Genomic DNA, 26164 nt, shown 5'->3' on the forward strand with positions numbered 1-26164 from the left:
GTTTAGTGGTAGGGTGAGGGTTAAAAAAGGGTTAGGTCTAGGGTTAGGGTTAGGGTTACGATTAAGGCTATGTTTAGGACTAGGATGTGGCCTAGTGTTTGTTTTAGGTTTAGGTTTAGGATTGTGACTAGGGCTAATATCAGGTCAATGGTTATAGTTAAATATAGTTTTAGGGTTAGATTTATGGCTACATCTAGTGTGAGGGTTAGGTTTAGGGTAATGTTCAGGTTTTTAGCTAGGGAAATTTTTAGAGTTAGGGTCAAGTTTAGGGTTTTGTTTAGGTTAAGATGTAGGTTTAGGCCTCAAATTAGCATTAGGGTTAGGGTTAGGGTAATGAGAGGGTTTTGTTTATGGTTCAGGTTAGGTTGAGGGTAATTGATAGGGTAAGCATTATCAATAAGGTTAGGTTTAGGCTTAGGGTTATCATTAGGTTATGGGTTATCATTGGGTCATGGATATGATTAGAGCTTAGGTTAGAACTAGGTTTATGGCTAGGAATAGGTCTTGAGTTATGGTTAAGTTTAGGTTTAGAACTAGGTTTAGGTTTACGGTTATGTTTAGTGTAAGAGTTAGGTTTTGAGCTAGGTTAGGGCTAGGGTGAGTGTTCGATTTAGGGTGATGTCTACCATAGGATTATGGTAGGGTTAGTGTTAGCTTTAGGGTTAAGGCTAGGGTAATGATTAAGGTTATGTTTAGGGTTAGGGTAATCGATAGGGTTAGATATAGTGTTAGGGTTAGGGTTAGATTTTGGTTTAGCATTAAAATTAGGGCTATGGTTATGTTTAGGTTTATGGTTAGGTTTAAGATTTGAGCTATGGTTAGGGCTATGCCAAGTGTTAGATTTAGGGTTATGTCTAGGGTCAGTTTTCCGGTTAGGATTAGGTGAGGAGTTAGGCTTCGACCTAGGATTATCAATAAGATTAGGTTAAGGGTTAGGGTAATGGGTAGGTTTTCAGCTAGGTTTAGAGCTATGTGTAAGTTTAGGATTAGGGATAGGGTTAGGGTTAGAGATGGGGTAGGTCTAGGTTTATATTTTGGGTAAGCATTAAGCTTTGATCTAGGTTTAAGACTAAGGCGAGGGCTAGCATTAGGTTAGGGCTAGGTTAAGGGTTAGTTTTACGTTTAGGGCTGGGTTTAGGCATTGGATGAGATGTATGTTTAGTGTTAGGTTTAGGCCTAGGATTAGGATGTATGTGTAATTTAACAGCTAGGGTTATGATTAAGGCTTATTTTAGTGTTAGAGTTATGCCTGGGTCTAGATTATATTTAGGTTTTTATTAGGGTCAGGTTTAGAGGTACGTTTAGTTTTAAAGGCAGGGTCAATGTTCAGGTTAGAGTTAAAGTTAGGGTTAAAGCCAGCATTAGGAATAAGTTTAGGTCTAAGGGTACGGTTATTGATTTGGTTAGCTTAAGGATTATTTTTAAGGCTAGGGCTAGGTTTTAGTTTAGGTCTAGAGCTAGAGTAAAGGCTAGATTAAGAATTAAGTTTAGGTCCAGGGCTAATGGTAGTGTTAGGTTTAGGTATAAGGTTACCAGCAGGGCAGTGGGATTTAAGGGTTAAGAGTCAGGTTTTGACTAAGGGTTTGTGTTATGGTCAGAATAAGTGTCAGGGTTAGGGATAGGGTTTGGGATAGGGTAAAGGCTATAATGCGATCTAGGGTTAGGACTATTAATAGGGTTAGAATTTGTTTAGCCTTAGGATTAGGAATCGGTATAGAGTTACTATTAGGGTTACGGTTTTGCTTAGAGTAAGGGATAGGGTTAGATTTAGGGCTAGGGTTATGGTTAGGGTTAAAGCTAGGTTTAGGGGTAGTTTTTGTGTTAGGGTTAAAGCTAGGGTTAGAAAAATGGCTAGTATAAGAACTAGGTTTACAATTAGGGATAGTTTTAGGGTTAGGCTTAGGGTTCGGTCAAGTGTTAGGGTTAGGTTTATGTTTAGGTTAATTTTTATAGCTAGGGTTAGTGTTAGGATATGAGTCAGGTGAGGGTTAGTTTTAGGGTTAGGGTTAGGACTCAAATTAGGTCTAGGATTACTGTTAGGATTTGGTTTAAATTTAGGGTAGTGTTTAGACTCATAATGCGTGTTAGAATATGAGTCAGGGTCAGGGTTATTTTTGAGGTTAGGGTTAGGATTTGAATTAGGGATAAGGTTAGGTCTAGGTGTAGTGCTAGGTTTGGTTTAAGTTAAGGTTTAGTGTTAGGCCTGTTGCTCGGTTTTATTTTAGTCCTATGGTTAGGATTAGGGCTAGTTTTACAATTAGCATTAAGTTTAGGGTAGGGTTAGGTTTCGGGTTAGGAATAAGGCTTGGTTTAAGGCTAGGATTAGGGCTAGGGTTTGTGTTAGGTTAAGGGCAAGAATTAAGGCTAGGGCTAATATCAGGTCTAGGTTTACAATTAGGGATAATTTTAGGGTTAGATTTATGGGTAGGTGCATTTTAAGGGTTAAGTTTAGGAAAATGGTAGATTTAGAGCTAAGGATATTATTAGGGTCAGGGTTTTTGGTTTGGGTTAGGTTAAGGTTTAGGTTTATGCTCGAATTAGCATTAAGGTTAGAGTTAGTGTTAGGGTAATGGATAGGTTTAGATTTAGGGTTCAGGTTAGATTTAGTGTAATGGATATGGTTAGGGTTTTCAATAAGTTTAGGGTTAGGCCTAGGGTTAGCATTAGGGTTATGGTTATCTTTAGGGTAATTTATGGGGTTAGACCTAGGATTAGGACTAGGGTTATGCTTAGGATTAGGGCTAGATTTAGGGTTAGGGTCAGGGTTAGGGCAAGGGTTAGGGTTAGGATTAGGTATAGTGTACGGTTTAGGGTTTGAACTAGGATTAATACTAGGGTTAAGATTTACTTAGAGTTTGTTCTAGCGTAACAGTTATGGTTTGTGTTAGGGTTAGTGTTAGGGTTAGGGTTATCATTAGGGTTAGGGTAATTGATAGGGTTAGTTGTCAGGTTAGAGTTATGGTTAGGTTTAGGGTTAGAGTTAGTATTAGATTTACAATAAGGATTAGGGTTTGTGCTAAGGTTAGGGTTAGGGTTAGCTTTATGGTTAGTTCTAGGATTAGGTTTATGTTTAGGTTTATGGTAGGTTTAATTTTTGGTCTAGGGCTATTATTAGGTTAGATTTAGGGTTAGTGTAATGGGTAGCATTTGAGCTATGGTTATGACTAGAGTTAAGTTTAGGATTAGGGCTAGGGTTAGGGTTAGGTTTAGGCCTTAAGGTTATTGTTAGTTTTAGGTTAAGTTTATGGATTAGGGATTTACTAGGGTTAGGGCTAGGGCAAGGGTTAGGATTACAGTGAGGTCTAGAGTAGGTTTAGAGTTAGGGTTAGGACTAGAGTTAGCATTAGGTTTAGAGTTATGTTTAGGGTAATTGCTAGAGTTAGAGCTAGGGTTTGGAATATGGTTATGGTTAGGATTAGGGCTAGGGTTATGGTGAGGTTTAGGGTTGGGGCTAGGGTTAAGTTTAGGGTAAGTTTTAGAGTTTGAGCTTGGGTTAAAGCTAGGGCGAGAGTTAGGTTTAGGCTTAGAGGTAGGTTTAGGGTTAGGGTTATGCTTAGAATTAGTATTAGGGCTTGGATTATGGCTAGGTTTTCTGTGAAATTTAGGGCTAGTGTTAGGTGTATGGGTAATGTAAGAGCTAGGGTTATGGTTATTGCTAGATTTAGGGTTCCTCTAGTATTATTGTTAGTTTTTGGGTTAGGATAGGTTTAGAGCTAGGGTTTGTGTTAGGGTAAGTGACAGTGTTCCGGTTAGGGTTAGGTTTAGGGTTAGGTCAAGAATGAGGACTGGGGTTAGGTCTAGGGATAAGATTATTGTCTGGGCTGTGTTAAGCGTTATTGTTGGAATAGGGCTAGGGTTATGGCTATAATTAGGATGAGATTTAGGTCTAGAACTAGTGTTAGTGTTTATTTTAGGCATAGGGTTACCAGTAGGGCTAGTGTTATTTTTCAGATAAGGGTTTGGTGTAGGCATAGAATTAGGTTTAAGACTAGGGTAGCAATAGTATGAGGGTTGGACTTAGTGTAAGGGAGAGGTTAAAGCTAGGTTTAGGACTAGGGCTAGGGTTAGGGTTAGGGCCAGAGTTAGTTTTAGGGTTAAAGCTAGGGTTAGGTCTTGGATTAGGGCTAGGTTTTGTGTTAGGGTTAGGGCTATGGCTAATGAAAGAACTGGCATTACAATTAGGGCTGTTTTAGGGTTAGGTTTAAGGCAAAGTCTAGTGTTAAGGTTAGCTTATGCTAGTATTAGGGTAACAGGTAATATAAGAACTAAGGTTACAATTAGGGATAGTTTTAGGGTTAGGGGTATGTTTAGTGTTATTGTTAGGTTTAAAGTTAAGGTGATATTTAAAGCTAGGGTTAGTGTTAGAATAGGAATCAGGGTCAGATTAGTTTTAAGGATAGGGTTAAGACTCAGATTAGGGCTGCAGTTACTGTTAGGATTTGGTTTAAGTTGAGGATGGTGTTTAGAGCTAGGGTGAGAATTAGGATATTAGTCAGGGTCAGGTTTAGTTTTAAGGTTAAGTTTAGGACTTGAATTAGGGCTAGGGTTAGGTCTAGGTGTAGTATTTGGATTTTGTTTAAGTTAAGATTTAGGCTATTGCTCTGTTTTGGTTTACTGGCTATGGTTAGGGTTAGGGCTAGTTGTACTATTATCCTTAGGATTAGGGCTAGTATTAGTGCTACACTTAGGCTTAGGTTTAGGATTAGATTTAGAGTTATGGTTAGATCTAGGGTTAGGGCTTGGACTAGAGATAAGGCAAGGTTTAGGTTTTTGGTATGGAATAGGGTTAAAACTATTCCTAGGCAAGGGTAGAGTTAGAGTTAGTCTTAGGGCAAGGATTAGGGCTAGATTTTGTGTTTAGCGTAAGCCTCGGGTTAAGGTTAAAGTTAGGGATATGTTTATGGTGAAGGATGGCGTTATAGCTAGGTTTAGTGGTAGGGTGAGCACTAGAATTAGGGTTAGTGTAGGGTTAGGGTTAGGGTTATGAATAAGGCTAGATTTAGGGCTAGGATTAGGGCTAGAATTTGCTTTAGGTTTAGGGTTAGGATTAGTTCTAGGGCTAATTTCCGGTCCAGAATTATGGTTAAAGTTAGTTTAAGGATTAGGATTTTGGCTTCATCTAGGTTAAGGGTTAGGTTTAATGTTATGGTCAAGTTTACACCTAGGGTTATTATTAGGGTCCAGGTCAGATTTAGCGTTTGAGATAGGTTAAGGTTTAAAGTTAGTGCTTGAATTAGTGTTAGGATTAGGGTTAGGATAATGACAGGGTTAGGTTTATGGTTCAGGTTAGGTTTAGGGCAATGAATAAAGTTAGGATTAGAGATAGGTTTAGGTTTATACCTAGGGTTAGCATTAGGGTTAGGGTTAGGGTTATGGTAATTGATAGAGTTAGAGATTGGTTTAGTGCTAGGGTAATGGTTATGATTATGGCTAGGGTTAGGGTTAAAGCTAGGGTTAGGGCTCTGACTAGGGCTAGGTTTTGGGTTATGTTAGGGCTAGTGTTATGGTAATGGCTAATGTAAGTACTAGGATGATGATTAGAGCTAGTTTTAGGGTTTGGGGGCTAGATTTAGTGTTAGGATTAGGTTTAGGTTTAGGGTGATGTTTAAAGCTAGTAGTGTTAGGGTCAGTGTCAGGTTCAGGTTCAGTTTTAGGATTTGGCTTACAACTCGAACTAGGGCTAGGGTTAGGGCTAGGTGTAGGGTTAGGGTTTGGTTTAGGTTAAAGGTTAAAGTTAGAGTTATGACTTAGTTTTGTTTTAGGGCTAGTTTTATGATTAGTGTTATGGTTTCTGCTAGTGTTAGGTTTAGGCTTAGGCTTCGGATTAGGGCTAGATTTAGAGTTAGATTTTGTATTAGGTTAGTGCTAGGCCTAAGGATAGGACAAGGGCTAGTACTAGGGTTAAGGTTAGGGTTAGGGTTATCGTAAGGGATAGGGTTAGAACAAGTGATAGAATAGTGTGAGAATTAAAGTAATTCTTAAGGCTAGTTTTGGGGTTAGGGATATTGCTCAATTATGGCTAGGTTTAGTGATAGGCCTAGGGTTAGGCTAGTTTTAGAATTAGCATTAGGATTAGGGCTAGTTTTATGGTTAGGCTTAGGCATCAAGTTAGAGTTATATTTAGAGTTAGATTTTGATCTAGGATTAGTGCTAGGGCTAAGAATAAGGCAGGGTTTATGAATAGGGTTGGCATTAGAATTACGGTTCTGTTTAGGGTAAGGGATGTGATTAAAGCTAGGTTTAGAGCTAAGGCAAGTGTTAGCATTAGAGTTATGGCTAGGGTTAGGGTTAGGGTTATAATTAAGGCTAGGTTTAGGGCTAGTATGAGAATTACGGTTTGTGTTAGGTTTAGGGATAGTAGTAGAGCTAGGGCTAATGTCAGGTCTAGGTTACAATTATGGACAGATTTAGTGTTAGGTTTAAGGCTTTGTCCAGTGTAATGGTTAGGTTTTTGGTAAGGGTCAGCCGTAGATCTAGGGTTATTTTTAGAGTCAGAGTCAGTGTTATGGTTTTGGTTAAATAAGGGTTTAGGGGTAGGCTTGGATTAGTATTATATTTAGGTTTAGGGTAATGACAGGTTTAGGTTTCAGGTTCAGGTTTGGTTTAGTGTAATGGATAAGGTTAGGGTTAGGTCTAGGTTTAGCATGAGGGTTAGGGTTATTATTAGGGTAATGGATAGTGTTAGACCTAAGGTTAGGGATAGGGTTATGTATAGGATTAGGGCTAGTGTTTGGCTTAGGGTTAGGTTTAAGTTTGGGGTTAAAGCTAGGTTTAGCACTCAGATTAAGTCTAGGTTTTGGGTTTGGTTAGTGATAGGGTTAAAACTATGGCTAATATATATAAAAGGGTCATGATTAGCACTACTTATAAGATTAGGGTTATGGCTAGGTCTAGTGTTAGGGTTAGGTTTACGGTTATGTAGACCTAAGGACAGAGCTAGTGTTAGTGTTAGGCTCAGAGTCAGTTTCAGGTTTAGTTTTTGGTTTAGGGTTAAGACTAGATTTTAGATAGGGTTAGGGCTAGGTGTATGGTTAGGGTTTCGTTTAGGTTAAGGGTTGGGGTTAGGTCTATGACTCGGTTTTGTTTTAGGGCTAAGGGTAAGGTTAAGGCTAGTTTAAGGATTAATATTAGGGTTTGGACAATTGTTAGTGTGAGGTTTAGGGTTAGTAAAGTTTTAGTGTTAGGGGTAGGGCTAGAGTTAAGACTAGATTTAGTTTTAGGGTTAGGGTTAGATTTAGAGTTAGGTTTAGATCTAGGGTTTGGGCTAGGACTAAGGATAAGCCTAGGGCTAGTGTTTAGTTTAGCTCCAGGTATATGGTGATGGTAAGGGATAGAGTAAGAACTAGGTATAGGGCTAGGGCAGAAGTTAGAGTTAGTCTTAGGGCTAGGGTTAGGTTTAGTGTTAGGGAAAGGGCTAAATATGAGCTGGGATTATGGCTAGGGTTAGTGTTAAAGTTAGGCATAGGGTTAGGGCTAGATTTAGTGTTAGGTTTAGGGTTAGGGTTAAGTTTAGTGTAAGGGATGGGATTACAGCTAGTTTTAGGACTAGGGTGAGGATTAGGGTTAAATTTAGTGTTAGAGTTAAGTTAGGGTTATGATTATGACGAGGTTATGGCTAAAATATGGGCTCATGTTTTTGTTATGGTTAGCACTAGGATTAAAGCTAGGGCTAATTTCAGGTCTAGGGTATGGTTAGGGATAGTTTTAAGGTTAGCTTTATGGCTATGTCTATTGTAAGGGTTAGTTTTCTTGTTAGGGTCAAGTTTAGAGCTATGGGGTTTATTAGGGTCTAGATCAGTGTTAGGGTTTGGGTTAGGTTAAGGTTTAGGGTTAGGGCTCTAATTAGCATTAGGGTAAGGGATAGGAAAATGGAACAGTTAGGTTTTTGGGTGTTCAGGTTTGGTGTAGGTTAATGGATAGGGTTAAGCCTAGAGATTGGAATAGGGTTCCGCTTAGGGTGAGCATAAGGTTTAGAGTTATCATTAGGATAATGAATATGGTTAGAGCTAGGATTAGAGCTAGGATTATGGTTAAGATTAGGTCTATGTTTAGTATTAAGGTTAGGGTTAGGGCTAGGGTTATGGTTAGGTTTAGCTTCAGGGTAAAAGCTAGGGTAGGGCTTGGGTTAAGGCTAGGTTTTGTGATATTTTAAGGCTATGACTAATGTAAGAACTAGTGTTATTATTAGGGCAAGTTTTACAGTTAATATTAGGACTAAGTGTAGTTTTAGGGTTCGGTTTAGGTTTAGGGAGATGTTTAGAGCTAAGGTTAGTGTTAGTTTCAGAGACAGTGTTCGGGTTAGGGTAATGGTTAGTGTAAAAGCCAGAATTAGGACTAGGTTTAGGTCTAGGGGTAGGGTTAGTATTTGTGTTGGGTTAAGTGTTATTGTTAATGCTAGGTTTAGTTTTTTTCTGTACGTTTAGGGCTAGAGTTATGGCTAGATTTAGGACTATGTTTAGGTCTAGGGATAGTGCTAGGGTCAGGTTTAGGTATAAGTTTAACGGTAGGGCTAGTGTTAGGGTTAAGTTTAGGGTTAAGTTCAGGCTTAGACCTACAATTAGTGTTAGGGTCAGGATAAGGGTCAGGGTCAGGGTTAGGGTTTGGGTTACAGTTACAGCTAGAATGAGCGCTACAGTTAGGACTAGGAATAGGGTTAGGGTTTGGGTTAGGCTAAGGACTAGGGTTTGGACTAGGGTTAGCTTTAGGGTTAGGGTTTGTCTTAGTGTAAGGGATAGGGATAGAGCTAGGGTTGGGACTAGGTTTAGGGCTAAGGTTAGGGTTAGGTTTTGGTATAAAGCTTGGGTTAGGGCTTATTTTAGGGCTAGTTTTGTATTAGGGTTAGGGCTAATGTTAGGGTTACGGCTAATGTAAGAACTAAGGTTATGATTAGGATTAGTTTTAGGGTTAGGTTTATAGCTAGGTCTAGTGTTAGGGTTAGGTTTAAGGTTAGTGTAATGTTTAGAGCTAGGGTTAGTGTTAGGATATAAGTCAGGGTCATGGTTAGGTTTAGAGTTAGGGTTGGGACTCGAATTAGGTCTAGAATTAGGGCTAGGTGTAGGGTTAGTGTTTGGTTTAGGCTAAGGGTTAGGGTTAGTGGTATGGCTTGAATTTGTTATAGGGCTAGGACTAAGGTTAAAGTTAGTTTTAAGATCAGCCTTAGGATTAGGGCTTATTAGAGGGTTAGGCTTAAGCATCAGGTTAAGTTTAGATTTAGAGTTAGGTTTCCATCTAGGTTAGTGCTAGGGCTAAGAATAGGGCAAGTGTTATGACTATCATTAGGGCTAGGTTTAGTGTTATGATTAGGGATAGGGTTAGATCCAGGGATAGATCTTATGTGAGAGTTATAGTTGGTCTTAATTCTATGGTTAATGTTAGGGTTAGTAAAAGGGTTAAATTAGGACTAAGATTTGACTAGGTTTAGTTTTAGGTTTAGAGTTAGGGCTAGAGCTAGAGTTAGGGTTAGGGTTAGGGCTAGCGGTAGGATTAGGGTTAGGGTAAGGTTTACAGTTTAAGCTATTGTTAGGGCTATGGCAAGTGTTAGGTTTAATGTTAGGTCTAGAGTTATGGTTATGGTTATGGTTAGGGTTAGGGTTAGGGTTAGGGTTAGGAATAGGGTTTTTATTAGGGTTACATTTAGGTTTAGGCTTAGTTTTAGGGTTTGTTAGATATAATATTAGGGTTAGGTTAAGGTTAGGTTTAGGGTTAACTTTAGGTTAAGGCCTAGATTTTGTGTTGGATTTAGGGTAAAAGTTACTGTTGGTGTTAGGGTTATGGCTATGACAAGGATTAGTTTTATGGTTAGGTCTAGGTTTATGTTTATGATTAAGGTTAGGAATAGGGTTAGATTTTGGGCTAGGGTTATCATTAGGTTTAGAGATAGGCTTAAGGTAATGGCTAGGGTTTGAGTTAGGGTTAGTGCTAGGGTTAAGGTTAGAATTAGGGCTAGGATTAGTTTTATAATTAGAATAGGTCTAAGATCACTTTTTAGCTAATGGTTAGGCTTTAAGCTAGGGTTAGGAGTAAGGCGAGAGGTTAGGGTCAGGGCTACGTTTAGGGTTGCTGTTATGCTTAGGGTTGGTTTAGGCCTAGGATTAGGGCTAGGATTTCTGTTAGGTCTAGGCCCAGGGTTAGGGCTATGAGTAATGTAAGATCTAGGGTTCTAATTGGGGCTCATTTTAGTGTTAGGGTTATGACTAGATCTAGTGTTAGGTTTAGGTTTTGGGATTAGGGTCAGGTTTAGAGCAATTTTTAATGTTTATTTAAGGGTAGTTTCAGTTTAGTGTTAGGGTTAGGGTGAAACCAGAATTAGGACTATTTTATGTCGAGGGGTAGGGTTAGTGATTACTTTAGGTTAAGGATTATGGTTAGAGTATGGCTGTTAGTTTTTAGGTTTAGGTCCAGAGTTATGGCTAAATTTAGGATTAGGTTAAGGTCTAGGGCTAGTGTTAGGGTTAGGGTTAGGTATAAGTTTACTGGTAGGGTTACTTTGAGGTTTCAGTTTAGGGTTAGGGTCATGTTTATACCAAGGGCTTGTGTTAGCGTTAGGATTTGGGTTAGGGTTAGAGCAAAATTGAGGGCTAGGTTTAGGACTTGGTTTTTGTTTGGGTTAGGCTAAGGATTAGGATTAGGACTAAGGTTAGATTTGGATAGGGTTTGGCTTAGGGTAAGTGATAGAATTAGATCTGGATTTAGGGATAGGGCTAGGTTTAGGGATAGGATTACATCTAGGTTTAGGACTCAGATTAGGGCTAGTTTTTCTGTAAGGTTTAGGCCTAGGATTACGGCTATGGCTAATGTAAGAACTAGGGTTATGATTAAGCTTTGTTTTAGGGTTTGTTTTTGGTCTAGGTCTAGTGTTAGCATTATTAATATGGTTAGTGTGATATTTAGAGCTAGGGTTAGTGTTAGGATATAAGTCAAGGTCACAGTTAGTTTAAGACCTAGGACTTGAATTAGAGCAAGGAGTTTATAGCTAGGTGTAGAGTTAGATTTGTTTTAGGTTAAGGTTTCTGGTGGGGCAGTGGTTCTGTTTTGTTTTAGGTCTAAGGCTACGTTTAGGGCTAGTTTTTGGATTAGTGATAAATGTTAGGTCTACTAGTAGGGTGAGGTTTAGGCTTAGGGTTAGGGTTAGATTTCGAGTTATGGTTAGATATATGGATAGGTATAGGGCTTGGATTAAGACTAAGGTTAGGGCTTTTTGTTATGGTTGTGGTAATTGATAGGGTTAGAAATAGAAATAGGGCTAGGGCAAGAGTTAGAGTTAGTCTTCAGCCTAGGGTTTGTGGTAGGCATAGGGTTAGGACTAAATTAGGACTAGGTTTAGTGCTAGGGTTAGTTTAGGCCTATGGTTAGGGCTAGAGATAGAGTTAGTGTTAGGGTAAAGGTTAGGGTTACAGTAAGGGGAAAGGATGGGGTTACAGCTAGATTCAGGGATAGGGTGAGGATTAAAATTAGGGATAGGGCTGGGGTTAGGATTAAGGGTAGGTTTAGGGCTAGGATGAGGGCTAGGGTTTGTGTTAGGTTTAGGGCTAGTGTTAGGGCTAGGGCTAATGTCAGGTCTAGGTTTTTGGTTAGGGTTAGTTTTAGGGTTAGTTTCTGGCTAGGTCTGGTGTAAGGGTTAGGTTTAGAATAAGGGTCAGGTTTAGAGCTAGGTGTTTTATTAGGGTCAGGGTCCGGGTTAAGGTTTAGGGTTAAGACTTGAATTAGTGTTAATATTGGGTTAGGATTAGGGTAATGAATAGGGCTATTTTTAGAATTCAGGTTAGGTTTAAAATAATAAAAAATGTTAATGTTAGGGATAGGGATAACATTAGGCCTAGGGTTAGTATTTATGTTCCGCTTTTCTTTAGAGTAACGGATAGGGTTAGAGTTAAGATTAGAGTTAGGGTTAAGGTTAGGGTTAGGGATAGGGTTAGGGTTAGACCCAGGGTTAGTGTTAGGGTTAGATTTAGGACATGTTAGTTAGGGTTAGGGCTAGGGCGAGGCTTAGAGTTTTGTTTAGTTCTAGGGTTACTGTTAGGATTCAATTAGGACTAGGTTTAGGGCTAGGATAATGGCTAGGTTTTGTGTGAGGTTTATGGCTAGCATTAGGGCTATGGTTAATGTAAGACTAGTTTTAGGGTTAGGGTTATGGATAAGTCTAGTTTAGGGCTAGCTTTTGCATTAAAATATGTTTCGAGCTAGGCTTTTTGTTAGGGTAAGGGTCACTGTTCTGGTTAGGGTTATGTTTAGAGTTAGGGCCAGAATTAGGACTAGCATTGGGTCTAGGGATAGGGTTAGTCTTTGTGTTAGGTTAAGTGTTATTGTTAGGGCTAGTGCTAGGTTTTTGTTTAGGGCTAGGACTATATTTATGACTCTATTTAAGATCAGGTTTTGTCTAGTGGTAAGGTTAGTGTTAGGTTTAGGTATAGTTTTATTGGTAGAGGTTCTATTAGGGTTCATTTAGGTTTAGGGTCAGGTTTAGTCCTAGGGTTAGTTTTAGTGTCAGAATAAGTGTCAGGATTATGATTAGGGTTTGGGTTAGGATTAGAGCTACAATGAGGGCTAGGGTTAGGACTTGTAATAGAGTTAGGGTTTGGGGTAGGCTAAGGACTAGAGTTAGGACTAGAGTAGCATTAGGGTGAGGCTTTGACTTAGTGAAATATATAGGGTTAGAGGTAGGGTAAGGTTTAGGGCTAGGGTTGTGGTTAGGGTTAGTATTAAACCGAGGGTTAGGGCTCAACTTAGGGCTAGGATTTGTGTTTGCATTAGGGCTACAACTAATGTAAGAACTAGGTTTCTGATTAGAGCTAGTTTTAGGATGAACTTAGGGCGATATTTAGAGATAGGATTAGTTTTAGGGTCTGAGTCAGGGTCAGGGTTATTTCTAGGGTTAGGACTCAAATTAGGGCTAATTTTAGTGCTAGGTACAGGTTTAAGGTTTGGTTTAGGTTAAGGGTTATGGTTAGGGTTATGGCTCGGTTTTGTTTTAGGCCTAGGATAGGGTTAGGTCTAGTGTTCCAGTTACCATTAGAGTTAAAGCTATTGTTTGGGTGAGTTTTATCCTTAAATTTAGAGTTAGATTCAGGTTTAGCATACGGTGAAGGTTTCGGCTAGGGTTGGGACTAGGGATAAGCTAAGGTTTGGCTTATGGTAAGGGATAGGTTTAGAACTAGGCATAGGACTAGTGTGAGAGTTAGAGTTAGTGTTAGGGATAGCCATAGGGTTAAGTTTAGATTTGGGTTAAATTAGGGCTATGATTAGCACTAGTTTTAGTGTTAGGTTTAGGCCTAGGTTTAGGGCTAGTGTTAGGACTAGCATTAAGTTTAGGCTGAGATAAACTGTTACAGCTAGGTTTAGGGCTGGGCAAGAGATAAAATTAGGGTTAGAGCTAGGATTAAGGTTAGGGATAGAATTAAGGCTAGGCTTAAGGCTATGATTAGGGCTAGGATTTGTGTTAGGGTTAGGGCTAGGTTTAGGGCTAGGTCTAATGACAGTCCTAAGGGATAATTCTAGGGTTAGGTTTATGGACAATTATTTGTGGGAATTCTCAGTTTGTTCTTGTGAAAGTTGGCCTAAGTTGAAGCATGTAGAAACAACTTTATCCAAGTATCCTTTAGGAGAAAACAGGAAAATATGCAGGTACTGAAATATTCCATCAACTATTTGGTCAGATTGCTTTGAAACTGCACTGCATTTAGCACTCAGCTTTCCACCCTAAGGTGCCCATGTTTGGAACTTCTACAGTCAAATGTCCCCTAAATAAAGTTAGGGTTAAGAAAAGGGCTAGGGTTAGAGCTAGTGTTAGATTTAGAGTTAGTTTCATTCAATTTTTTTTGATACTTGGCAGGATTTATCTTTTAGCTAGATTTACTCTGTTTCCCAGGTTTAAGCCTTCCGTGTTCACAGGTCGCTGTCAGTAACAGTTTGTGTTCAAAGAATTCTCTTCATATTGACCTATATGGGTAAGTTAATGGGACTAAAAATCAAACAGGTTTGTGCTAGCTGCTTGAAACTTCACACACTCCATCTGTTCTCTGTGGGGACTCTAGTATGTTTCTTGTGAAAGTAGCCCTAATATTAAGCATGAAAATACAACTTTATCTGAGAGCCCTTTAGGAGAAAACAGGGAAATATGCATGTACTGAAATACCTCCCATAATTATTTGGTCAGATTTGTTTGATGCTGTGTAGTATTCATCACTTAGCTAGCCCCACAAGACTCTCCATGTGTGGGAGTTTTAGTATCACTGGTTCTCTAATCAGGGTAGAGTTAGGGTTAGAGTTATGTTTAGGTTTAGTGTTAAGGCTAAGACTAGGGTAAGAGGTAATATTAGGGTGAGAGTTAGTTATTTTTCAAATTTCTTTGATATTTGGCAGGAGTCATCTTTTATCTAGCCTTAGTACACTCCCAAGGTATGCTCTTCTCAATTCAATGGTTCGCTATAATGAACAGTTTGTATTTTAAGGTTTCACTTCAATTTAACCTATATGGGTAAATGGAAATGGAGGTGCAAATCAAACAGGTATCTCTTTTCCTAAACCTAACACTAAACCTAACCTCAAATATAGCCCTAATCCTAGACCTAAGCCTAACATCAATTCTAGAGCTATTTCTAGCCCTAATTTAGCCCTAACCCTAACCCTAACCCAAGCCCTATGACTAACTCTAACTCTTTTCCTAGCCCTATTCCTAGTTCGAATGCTATTCCTTACCATAGCCAAAAAACTAGCCCCAACCTTAGCTCTAACACTAGCCATAGTCCTAACCCTAGAATTAACCATAACTCTAAATGTACCCCTAAGCCTAAACTGACCCTAACACTAGCAATAACACTAACCCTAATCATAAAACTAACTTTAAAATTAGCCTTAGCCCTAAAAGAAAACCGATCCATAGTATTAACCCTAACCCTTAACCTAAATCAAATCCTAACCCTACATCTAGTCTAAATTCAAATCCTGTCACTAACCTGAAAACAAACCCTGACCCTGACTCTGACCCTACAATTAATCCTAGTTCAAAACATCACCCCAAAAACAGACCTAATCCTAAAACTATACTTAGACCTGAATGTAACCCTAAAACTAGCCATAATCATAACCTTAGTTCTTACATTAGCTGTATCCCTAACAAGAGACCTAACATAACCCAAAACCTAGCCCTAATCAGAGACCAAACCCTAGCTTTAACCCTAACTCTAATCCTAAACCTAGCCCTAACCCTTACCTTAAACCTAATCCTAACTTTAATTATTTCACTAATCCTACAACTAACCCCAAACTTGTCCCTAACCCTAACCATAAACCTAGCTCTAACCTTAGCTCTAACCCTATCCATTACCCTAACCCTAACTCTAAACCTAATGCTAACCCTCAGCCTGACCCTAGCACTTTCCATAACCCTAACCTATCCATCACTATAAACATAACAGGAACCCTAACCCTAAAAATATCATTACCCTAACTCTAATCTTAACCCTAATGCTAAATTGAGCCTTAATCCTGAACCTAAAACAAACCTAAAACAAACCCTAACTCTGACCCTGACCATAATAATACCCCTACCTCTAAATCTGACCCTAACGCTCATCTTAACCCTTATACCATACCTAGCCATAAATCTATCCCAGAAACTATACCTTACCTGATATTAGCCCTAGCCTTAATGATAGCCCTAACTCTAGGCCTAACACTAGCTTAAATCCTAACCCTAAACTTAACCCTATCACTAACCCTAATTTATCCCTCACCCTAGCCCTAAACATAGCTGTAACATCGTACCATCCCCTAACCATAACCCTACCCCTAACACAGCTCTAGCCCTCTCCCTAAACATAAGCAAAACCCTAACCCTAATGGTAACCCTAATCCTTAAAGTAATCAAAACACTAACTCTATTAACACTCCTAACCATAGCCCTCATTCTAGCTCAAACCTTAACCCAAACCCTAACCCTAACCCTAACCCTTATTCTGATCATAACACTAACCCTAGTTCTAAACCTGACCCTAACCTAAGAACAAACCCGAACACTATCCCTACCAGTAACTGTATGTCTAAACCTACCAGTAACCGTATGTCTAAACCTGGCCCTACCCCTGGCCCTAGACCTAAACCTAATCCTAAATCTAGCCTTAACTCTAGCCTTATATCTTAACAAAAACCTAGCCCTAGCCCTAACAATAACCTTTAACCTAACACAAAGACTAACCCTACACCTAGACATAAACCTAGTCCTAATTCTGGCTTTAACATTTACTCTAACTCTAACCTGAACACTGACACTGCATTTAACACTAAGCTATCTCTAATCCTGACCCTAACTGAAAACCTAAACTTAACACCGTACTTAGCCATAACTCTAACCCTACAAATATCCCTAATAATAATTCTAGCCCTTACATTACCCACAGCCCTAACACTATGCATTAACTTAACACAAAACCTAGAGTGAATCCTTGGCCTAAACCTATCCCTAAGCATAACCCCAACACTAACCCTAAACAAACACTTGCCCAAACCCTAACACTAATCCTAGCCCTAATACTAATCATAACCATAGCCAAAACCTTAGCTCTAAATCTCTCCATTATGGTAAAAATAACCCTAAACATAATGCTAACCCTAATCCTAACCCTAATACTACCTCTATCCCTTGCTCTGATTCTAACCTAAACCTTAAACCTAGTCCTAACACTTAATCAATCTCAGACCTGTACCATTAATCTAAATGTTAGAAACCCCTAAGCCTAACCCTAACTCTAGCCAAATTCCTAAACTTAACCCTAGACTTAATCCTACCTCTAACCCCACCAATTACCGTAACCCTAACCATAAACCTCATGATAACCCTAGCACTAACCCTAAAATACTCTAACTATAACATTAAACCTAACCCTTTCTGTAGTCCCAACCCCAGCTCAAACCCATAAAGTTACTCAAAACCTAACCCTAACCCTAATCCGACATCAAAACCTGTCCATTATTCTAACCCTAATGATAAATCTAGCCCTAACAATAGTACTAACACTAACCCTAGAACTAACCCTAAACCTAACCCTAGACTTAACCCTAATCCTAGCTTAAAACCCTAACCAGTAGTACCCTAAACCTAACCCTAACCCTACCCTAACTCTAGCCCTAATTTTAAACATAAACCTAGCCCTAACCTTAGCTCTAAACCTATCCATTACCCTAATGATAACCCATGAAGCTAAAGCTAACCCTAGGCCTAATTCTAACCCTATCCATTAACCTAAAGATAACCTGAACAGTAAACCTAACTGGAAGCCTAAAACTAACCATATCAATTACCCAAACCCTAACTTTGACACTAACGATAATGTGAGCCCTAACCCTAAACCTCAACCTAACCCAAAACCTGATCCTGACTATTATAATACCCCTAGATCGATATCTGAATCTTATCCTAAACCTAACTCTGACTAGACATAGCTATAAACCTTAACCGAAAAGTATCCCTAAATCTAACCCTAGACCTGATATTAGCCCTAGCCTGAGTCTTAGCCCTAACTCTATCAGAAAACCTACACTTCATCCTAGCCTTAATCCTAGACTTAATTAACTGAACCATAATTCTAGATCTAATCCTAATTTTAACCCTCACACTAGCCCTAAACCTAGCTATAACCCCACCAATTCCTCTAAAATTAACCCTAACCCCAATGCTAATCCTAAACCTAGCACAAACCCTAGGCCTAATGCTAACACTAACCCTAACCCTAATCTTAGACCTAATTTAGCCCTAACCCTATCACTAACCCTAAATCTCTAACTCTAATTCTCACCCTAGCCATATCCCTAGTTCTAACCATATTATTTCCATAACTCTAAACCTAGACCTAACTCTAGCCCTAGCCCTAAACCTAGATCTAAATCTAACTCAAAATCTAACCCTAACCCTAAGCTTAAACCTCACCCTAACACTAACCCTAGTATATTTGTGGCCATAATCCTAAATATAATGCTATCCTGAACACTGATCCTTACCCTAACACAAACCCTAGCTCTAAACCTCATCCTAATCCCAAACTTATTCCTAACACTAGACCTATCCATAACCTAGACTTAAGAACTAGCCCAAACCATAATCCTATCGTTTACATTACCCATAGTCCTAACACTAGCCATAAAATTCCCCCCAAACCTATCCCTAAATGTAGCACTAAAACTAGCTCTAAGCATAACCATAAACCTAACCCCAGCCCTAGACCTAACCCTAACCATTGCCCTAGCCCTAACCCTAGCTCAAACTCTAACTATTAACCTAAACGTAACCCTAACCCTAAACCTAACCCTTGCCCTAATCCTAATTGTAACCATAGCACAAATCGTACTTCAAATTATATTTATTACCTTAAACATAATCCTAACACTAATGCTAACCCTAGCCCTAACTCTAACCTAAATCTAACCATAGTCCTGACTTCTAACCCTAAATCTCGCAAAAGCCCTAACCATAAACACTTAACCTAAACCTAACCCTAACACTAACCCTAGATATAACCCTAACCCTAGACTCAGTCCTAACCTTAACCCAACACCTAACACTAGCACTAACTCTATCCATTACCCTACATATAAGCCTATCCCAAAAGCTAACCCTAGGCCTAAAACTAACACTATCCCTAAAACACAAACCTATCCATTACTCTAACCCTAACCCTAAACCTTAACCTAAAGCAAACCCTATCCTGAACTCTGACCCTAATAAGACACCCAGCTCTAAACTTGACCCTTACCCTAAACCTACACCTTGCACTAGACCTAGCCATAATCCTAAACTTAACACTATCCCTAACTGTAACCCTAGAACTGACATTACCCCTAGCCTTAATTCTTGCCCTAACCCTAAAAAAACCTAACCCTACACCTACCCTTTGACCCTAGCCCTAATTCGAGTGTTATCTCTAACCCTAAATCTAACACTGACCCTGACTCTGATCCTAACATTAACCCTATCTCAAATCATCACCCTAATCCTAAACCTAACCCTAACTCTAGACCTAGCACTAACCCTAACCCTAAAACTAGCCCTAATCATAAACCTAGTTCTTACATTGGCCATAGCCCTATCCTAGCCCTAACTTAATCTAAAACCTAGCCCTAACCTTACCCCTAACACTAGCTTTAATCCTAAACCTAACTCTAAACCTAATTCTAACTCTAGCTTTAATCCTAACCATATCACTAGCCCCAACTCTAGCTCTAATCCTACCCATTACCTTAAAACTAACCCTAACCCTAATACTAATCCTAGGATAACCCTAATTCCAACTATTACCCTAAAAATACCCATTATCCTAAGCCTAACCTGAACCCTAAACCCAACCATGTCCATTATTCTAACCCTAAACATAATTCTAACGCTAATTTGATCCGTAACCCTAAACTCTAACCTAAACAAACCCTAACGGTGACCATGACCTTAAAAATAGCCCTATCTCTAAACTTGACCCTAACTCTCAACCTAACCCTTACACTATATATATCCATAAACCTAACCCTGAAACTATCCCTAACTATAACCCTAGTCCTGACATTAGCCCTAGCCCTAATGCTAGATTTAATGTTAAAAATAACCATAGCCATAAAACTGACCCTAAAATTAGCCTTAATCCTTACCCTAACCCTAACACTAGGCCTAACCTTAAAGTGAACCCTCTCCCTAGCCCTTAACCTAGTTATAATATACCGTATCCTACCCCTAATCCTAACCCTATCCCTAAACCATGGCCTATCCCTCATACTAACCCTAGCTCTATTCCTAGAACAAATTTAGCCCTAACCTTAAATCTAATCATATCCCAAGCCCTATGACTACGTCTAACTCTTACCCTAGCCCTATTCATAGTTCTAACCCTATAATATCATATCGCTAGTTCTAACCCTATAATATCCCTTACTATAACCCAAAGCTGAGTCCTAATCCTAGCCCTAAACCTAAATCTAACCCTACCTCTAAATCTAAACCTAAACTTAAACCTCATCCTCACCCTAACAGTAGCCCTCACCCTAATGTTAATTTTAAAACAAGTCCTAACCCTAGCCATAGTATTCAAGCAAAACTGAGCTACAGCACTAATCCTAACCCTTAACATAAACACATCCTAACACTATGCCTAACTCTTACTGTAGCCCTAATTTGAGTCCTAAACCTAACCATGGAACTAATAATGACCCAAACTCTGATCCTAAAACTAACCCTAGCTCTAAACATCATTCTAATCCTAAACCTAACCCAAATACTAAACCTATCCCTAAACCTAATCCTAAATCTAGCCCTAATCGTAATGCCAGATCATACATTAGCAAGAGTCCTAACCCTAACACAAAACCTATCCTTAATCTGAACCCTAACCCTACCTTTAACTCTAACCCTAACCCTAACCCTAGACTTAACTTTAACCCAATCTCTAACCCTATCTTTTACCCTAAGCCAAAATCTCACCCTAATGCTACCCTAGTCCTAACCCTAATCCTTAGCCTACCCCAAAACCTAACTGTATTACTAGTTCTAACCCTAGGCCTCCTTCTATCTCTAACCCTAATCCAAACCCTTAGCCTATCCCTGACCCTTATTCTGACCCTAACATTAACCCTAGGTCTAAGCCTGACCTAACCCTATATCAAACACTAACAGTAGTTCAATGTGTAAACCTATACATACACCTAACCATAACATTAGCACTATACCTAACCTTAATCCTAAATATAGCCAAAACTCTAACCCTAGCCCTAAACAAATATCTAGCCCTTGTACTAACTATAGCCATTAGTCTAATGCAATGACTAACTCTAGTAAAATTGTGGTCCTAACCATAAATCCAATGCTAACCCTAGCACTGACCTTATTCTCACACAAACCCTAGCTCTGAACCTTATCCTAACACAAAACCTATCCCTAACATTAGACCTATCCATAACCCTAATCTTAAAATTAGCCAGAACAATAATCCTATCTCTTACATTACTTATAGTCCTAACACTAGCCATAAACCTCTCCCAAATTCTAGCCCTAAATGTAGCATTAAAACTAGCTGTAAGCATAATAACCCTAACCCTAGCCCTAAGCCTCAAATTTGCCCTTGCTCTAACCCTAGCTCAAACTCTTTTACCATAAATGTAACCTAACCATAACCCTTGCCCTAATCCTAACTGCAACCATAGCACAAATTCTACCTCAAATTTTATCCATTACCTTAAATATAACCCTAACACTAATGCTAATTCAATCCCTAAATTTAAACCTTAACCTATTCCAAACCCTAATCCAGACCCTTACCCTAATAATACCCCTAGCTCTAAACCTGACCCTAAAACTAAACATAACCCTTACTCTACCTGTATCCATAAACCAAACCCTAAAACTATCTTTAACCATAACCCTAGACTTGATATTAGCCATAGCCCTAATCCTAGGCCTACCCTAAAACAAAACCTAGCCTTCATCGTAGCCCTAAAGTAGCCTTAATCATAACCATAACCCTAACCATAGGCCTAACTCTAATTATAACCCTCAATCTACCTCTAAACCTAGCTATAATGCCAATCCTTACCCTAAATTTATACCAACCCCTAAAACTAATGCTAGGCCTAAGCTGAACAACAACCACAGTCCTAAATTGTAGCCCTAATTAAAATCTATGCATAACCCTAACCACAGCCCGAAGACTAACTCTAACTTTCACTATAGTCTTATCCCTAGGTCTAAACCTATCCCTTACCATAACCCTAACCCTAGCCCTAACTCTAGCTCTAACCCTAGCCATAAACCTTGCCCTATCCTTATTCCTAACTGTAAACCTAGATCTAACTCTAACTCAAAATCTAACCCTAACCGTAAACCTAACATTGACACTAGCCCTAATCCTAACAAAACTCGTAAAATAGCCCAAACCCTAACGCTAGCAGTAAATCAAAATCGAGCAATAGCCCTAAAACTAAACCTTAACTTAAACCAAATCCTAAAACTACACCTACACCTAACCCTAGACTAATTTGAGTCCTAACCTTAACCCTAATACTAACCGTGACTCTGACTCTTCTCCTAACACTTACCCTTGCTCTAAACACCATCCTAACATTAAACCGAACACTTACAGTAACCCTAGGTGTAATTCGAGTCCTAACCCTAACCTTAAAACTAACCCTGAAACTGACTATTAACCTACAACTAACATTAGCTCTAAATATCACCCTAAAATTAAACCCTATTGCAAAACTAGAGGTCTAACACCTAGCCATAACACTAAAACTAACTCTAGTTATAACCCTAGTTCTTAAACTAGCCATTGCTCTAAACCTAGCCCTAATCCTAAAACAAAAACTAGCCCTAATCTGAGCTCTAAACCTAACTTTAACCCTAACCCTAGATTTAACCCTATTCCTTACTCTAAGCCAAAACCTAACACTAATGCTAACCCTAATTCTAACCCTAATTTTTAACCTAACCCCAACCCTAACCCTATAACTTGTCCTAACCTTAGCCCTCATTCTAGATCTAACCATAGCCAAAACCCTAACCCTAACCCTGATCCTTATCCTGACCCTAACACTAATTGTAGGTCTAAACCTGAACCTAACCCTAAACCAAACTCTAACAGTAGCCCTACCGATAAACTTGTACCTAAACTTAACCCTAACACTAGCCCTAGACCTAAATCTAATCCTAAATCTAGTCATAACTCTAGCCCTAGTCCTATATAAAAACATAGACCTAGCCCTAATAATAATACTTAGTCTAAGATAAACACTAACTCTACCCCTAGACATAATCCTAGTTGTAATTCTGGCTTTAATCATAGCCATAATCCTAACCTCAACACTGACCTGACACTAACCCTAGCTCTAAACATCATTCTAACTCTAAAACTATATCTAGCCCTAACTAGCCCTAATCATAACAAGTTCTTAATTTAGCCATAGCCTTATCCTATTAAAAACCTAGCCCTAATCAAAGCCCTACCCTATGTAACCCTAAAGCTAACCCTAACCCTAACCATAGTCATAACCCTAAGCCTAAGCCCAACCTTAGACCTAATTCTAAAAATAACCCTAGCCCTAACCCTAGCTCTAAACCTATCCATTGTCCTAAGGATAACCTTAACCCTTATGCTAAACCTAGGCCAAACCCTAATCCTATCCTGATCCCTAACCTTATCCATTACCCTACACCTAACTTGAACCCTAAACCTAAACCTATCATTAACCTAGGACTAAACCTATTGCTAATTCCAGCCCTAACCTTAAACCTTAACATAAACTAAACCCTAACACTGACCCTGATAATACCCCTAGCTATAAACCTGACCCTTACCATAAACCTAACCCTTACAATAAACCTAGATATAAACCTAACCCTAAAACTATTTCTAATTCTAACCCTAGACTTGACATTAGCCCTGGCTCTAATCCCAGTCCTAACCCTAACAAAAACATTAACACACATCCTAGACATAATTCTCACCTAATCCTAAACCCAACCCTAAACCTTACCGTAATTTTAACCCTCACCCTAGGCCTAAAACTAGGTATAATCTCATTCCTTACCCTAAACCTAGCACTAGCCCAAAACCTAACATTAAATCTAACCCTAGCACTAGGCCTAAATCTAACACTAACCTTTGACCTAATTCCAGACCTAATTTAGCCTTATCCCTAACACTAAACATAATCAAAGCTCTAAGACTAAATATAACTCTTGCCTTAGCCCTACACGTAGTTACAAACTTTTTTCTTACCATCATCCTAAACCTAGCCAAAATCTTAGTCGTAACCTTAGACCTAGCCCTAAAAAAAAACCAAGTCATAACCCTAATCCTAACCCTTAACCTAAACCAAACTCTAACCATACATCTAGCTCTAACCCTATCCCTATCCCTAATTCTTGTCATAACCCTAACCTGAAAACTAACTCTGACCATAAATCTGACCCAAAAACTAAACCTAGCTCTAAAATCAACATAACCATAAATCTAACCCTAACACTAGACATAGCCTTAATCCTAACCCTATAACTAGCGCTAATCATAACCTTAGTTCATACATTAGCCATAGTCTTAACCCTAGCCCTAACCTAACTTATCCTTAATCAGAGTCTTAAACCTAGCTTTAACCCTTAACTTAAACCTAGCAGTAGCCCAAACAAAAGCCCTAGTCCTAACATAACCCTAGACATAATCTTAGGTCTCACTCTATCCATTACCCTAATGATAACCCTAACCCATATGCAAACCCTAGGCCTAACCTAACCATATCCATTACACTAAACCACACCTAAACCCTAAACCTAACCTTGTCATTACCCTAACTCTAATCCTAATGCTAATTTGAGCCCTAAACTTAAACCCTAACCTAACCCTAACCCTAACCTTGATTCTGACCCTAATAATAACCCTAGCTCTAAATATGACTCTTACCATAAACCTAACTCTTACACTTGACCAAGCCATAAACCTAACAATAAATCTATCCCTAATTGTAACCCTAAACCTGACATTAGACCTAGACCTAATACTAGCCCTAAACCTGGTACAAACACTAGCCCTCATCCTATCCCTAAACCCTAGCCTTAATCATAACTCTAACCCTAACCATAGCCCTAACCCTAATACTAACCCTCGCCAACCCTCAATCTTGCTATAACCCATTCCTTTAAACTAAATGTAACCCTAACTCTAACCCTAAACCTAGGCCTAAACCTAACACTAACCCTAGTCATAATTTAGCCCTATCCCTAACTATACCCTAGATGTAGCCATAAAATAAACTCTAACTCTCATATTAGCACTATCACTAGTTCTAACCCTATTCCTAAACATAACCTCAACACTAGCCCTAACCGTTGTCCTAACCCTTGCCCTATCCTTAGCCTTAGCACTAACCTTAGATCAATACCTATCTCTAAATCTACCACTAACCCGAAGCCTAAGCCTAACACTAATCTTAAAACTAGCCCTAACCCTAGCCCTAGCTTAAAACAAAACTGAGCCATAGCTCTAACACTAATCCTTATACTGAACAAAACCTTAAACATACACTTACCCCCAAAGCTACACCTAATTTGAGTTTTAAGCCAAACCTTAAAACTAACTCTGACCCTCACTCTGACACTAACATTAACCCTAGCTCTAAACATCACCCTAACTCTAAATCTAACCCTAACACTCAACCTAGGCTAAACCTTATTTATAAAATTAGCCCTAAATATAACCCTAGTTCTTACATTAGCCATAACCCTAACCCTAGAACTAACTTAACCAAAAACCTAGCTATAATCTGAGCCCTATACCAAGCTTTAAACCTAACCCAAGCCCTAACCCTAACCCTAGCCCTATTCATTATCTAACCCTATCCATTATCATAAGCATAACCCTAACCCTAATGCTAACCCTAGGCCTAAACCTAATGCTATCTTTAATCCTATTTCTATTCATTAACCTAAACCTAACCTGGACCCTAATAATAACCCTATCATTACTCTAACTCTAACCCTAACTCTAATGCTAATTCGATTCCTAACTTTAAACCTTAACCTATCCCAAACCTTAACCAAGACTTTGACAATAATAATAACCTTAGCCCTAAACCTTACCCTAACCCAAACCTAACCCTTACACTAGACATAGCCATAATCCTAAACATAAAATCATCTTTAAACATAATTCTAGACCTGAAATTAGAAACATCTCAAATCCTAGCATAAACACTAAAAAAAAAAAAAATACTAGCCCTCATCCTAGCCCTAAACGTAGCCTTAATCATAAAACTAAACCTAATTATAAATATCACCCCATCTCTAAACCTAGATATAACATCATCACTTACACTAAACTTAATCCTAACTCTAACCCTACTCTATATTTAAGCTGAACACTAACCAAATCCCTAATCCTAGTCCTAATTTAGCCCTTTTCCTAACCCTAGCCTAAGACTAACTCTAACTCTCACACTAACCCTATTTCTAATTCTAATCCTATCACATACCATAACCCTACCCCTAGCCCTAACACTTGCCCTATCTTCAGTCCTAACCCTAAACCTGAATCTATCTCTAACCCTAAACTTAAGCCTAACACTAACACTACCTGTAACCCTAAAACTAATCTTAAAATTTACACTAACCCTAACCCTAGCAGTAAAACAAAACCAAGCAATAGCC

This window comes from Ictidomys tridecemlineatus, chromosome 3 (genome assembly GCF_052094955.1).
Source record: "Ictidomys tridecemlineatus isolate mIctTri1 chromosome 3, mIctTri1.hap1, whole genome shotgun sequence".
Taxonomy (NCBI): domain Eukaryota; kingdom Metazoa; phylum Chordata; class Mammalia; order Rodentia; family Sciuridae; genus Ictidomys; species Ictidomys tridecemlineatus.